Source organism: Macaca thibetana, chromosome 7 (genome assembly GCF_024542745.1).
Source record: "Macaca thibetana thibetana isolate TM-01 chromosome 7, ASM2454274v1, whole genome shotgun sequence".
In the NCBI taxonomy this organism is placed as follows: Eukaryota; Metazoa; Chordata; class Mammalia; order Primates; family Cercopithecidae; genus Macaca; species Macaca thibetana.
In genome coordinates this window covers 31,529,019-31,531,652 of record NC_065584.1, presented here as the reverse complement: position 1 = coordinate 31,531,652, position 2,634 = coordinate 31,529,019, and positions in this window count along the sequence as shown.

Here is a 2,634-nt window from a genome sequence, read left to right as displayed (position 1 = left end):
CTCAGGATAATGAAGAGAAGGCCCAGTGGAGGGGGTGTTAGAAGCAAGGGAAGGGGAAAACTTTGATTTTTTTCTCTTGGCGAGGCAGAAATCGGAAAGCAAGGGTGGTGGGAGCAGAACGAGGAAGAAGCCGCTCCTCTGTGGCTGTGCCGGAGTGAATTAATTCACGGCATATGTTTCCAGCATCTGTCGTGGTGACCTGGACTGGAGGGGTCAGTGAGAGAGGGGACCATGCCAGGACTGAGCATTAGCCCAGAATTCCCGGGCTGCAGGGGCTCTTGGCTCCCACCGAACGCTGGCTGGCCAGCCCACCCAGGAACAGCTGCTGCAGCTGCAGCCACCAGCGCTGCCTCGGGGAGGAGGGAGAGCATCCCCTTCCCATGCTCCCCACAAGAAAACACCTGGCTGAGGAGGGGCTGGGAGAAGACCAGAAAGAATCCTGCAAAACGCTGTCTCTTCCAGACCTTTAGCGGCGGTAGATTCCGACCAGCAGCCACACGTCCTGCCAGCAGACTGGAGGTGTGTCCCCAAAGCGACAGCACAGGAGGGGCGAGAGAGCCACAGCCCTGAATGGAGAATGAACGAGAATTTGGGGACTTCCTCTTAAGTGCCAGTCCCAGAATTTCCCTGGAGGCTATGTGGGCTGCGTGGGGCTGAAGTGTCCCTTGTGAGTTGACGGTCGACCTAGAGGAAGCAAGGCAGGCGGGTGTGGTGGCTGAGAATGGGGATGGTGCCAGGTTCACATCTCTGCTCCTCCACATCGCAGCTGTACGACCTGGGGTATGTTCTCATAACTCCTTGAGCCTCAGTTTTCTCATCTGTGGAGTGATGCTGAAAATCATTCTTGAATCACAGGGCTCTTGTGATGATTAAATGAGCTGATACTTGCTAAGCTGATGCTCATTAAGCGTCTGGCACAAAGTGAGCACTCAATGAAGATGAGCTCTGATCGCACTGAATGGGCAGGCAGTGGTCACTTGTTGTGCCTGACCATAAACCACAGGCCATTAAGCCCTGACCGGACCCGAGTGCACATCTACCCCAAGGTCACAAACTGGAGGCCATAGGCTGATGTTGACTCATAGGACATGTTGGGTTTGGCTTATGCACTGTTTTTAATTGTTTTGTTAATTATCAACATTTAAAACTGAAAGGTTTAGACTTCCAGCTTCCCTTGGAAAATAACCGCTTGCTCCCAAAGTTCGGCTGCTTATTTCTATCCAGAAAATTAATTGCAGCTTCCAGCTTCTTTTAGAAAATGGGAGGATCAGCCAGCCATGGTGGCTCATGCCTGTAATCCCAGCACTTTGGGAGGCTGAGGTGGGCAGATCACGAGGTCAGGAGTTCAAGACCATCCTGGCTAACACGGTGAAACCCCATTTCTACTAAAATACAAAAAATTAGCCAGGCGTGGTGGCATGCGCCTGTAGTTCCAGCTACTCGGGAGTCTGAGGCAGAAAAATTGTTTGAACCCGGGTGATGGAAGCTGCGGTGAGCTAAGATTGTGCCACTGCACTCCAGCCTGGGCTACAGAGTGAAACTCCATCTCAAAAAAAAAAAAAAAAAAAAAAAAAAAAAAAAAAAAAAGAAAGAAAAGAAAAAGAAAAAAATGAAAAAAGAGCAAGAAAATGGGAGAATCTGGTCACTGTGGAGCTGCCGTTCTTACAGCAGCTACGGACTGGAGCTGAGAAGCAACAGCTTTTAATGAGTAGCAGTTGAGAAGCCCACACACTTCCGCAGACACATTCCTGCCTGGTCACTGCAGGCATTCACTTTAAGACCCCTGCCCAGCCCTCTCATTTTGCCAGTGAGGATTCTGTCCCCCAATGACACTTACCCAACCAAGGTCATGTTCCTGAGCCTGGAGTGTGGTTACTAACAAAAGCCAGCATCCTTTGTCAGTAACCAGGGCCCTTGCCTGCCATCTAACCTCACATCATGCAAGCTGTGGAGAAGGCCCAGTTTCCCTACCACGGGTTCTCCTCCTCTGATCAGCCTAACTCTGTGTCTGGCACACATCTAACAAGAGTTGAAGTAGAGTCCTAGGCTATTTAGAGGACCAGTAACAGGACCCTTTGCCAGGTGTCCCATGCTCAGCAGTCACAGGGAAAGGTGGGAGGTTTGCCTTTTTCCTTCTCTGGCCTTTGCAGGTGTAGGCATGATAAAAAGGCCTCGGGGGCCACCTAGCAGCCAGCAGCATCTCTACACAGGCCGCTCCGTGTCCAGGCTAAGACCGTGTGCTTCCCAGCCTGTGACTAAACACGGCGGTGGTACAAGGGCTCACCGTTTCTGGCCAGCACAGGATTTTCTGCTGTAATCTTTGCACCGCGCTCCCCACTGGGAGGCCAGAACTTTCTCCAAGCTGTGCTGCTGTCTGAGACACTTGCCCTCCAGTCCTCCTTCCTGCCCTCTCCCCTTTCTCAGGCCTCAGACCCTCATCACCACCAGAAGGCTTTTCCTGCTCCTCCTCCTTCCCCTCCCCCTTGATCTTTCCCAGAAACTACCCTCAGTAAATCTCCTGCACTTCCAACTCCACATTGGTGTCTGCTTCCCAGATGAGCCAAACGGAGAGCTGGTGGTGGCGCAGCTAGGCTCAGGGGAAAACGACACCTGACCAGGGCTGAGAAGACACAG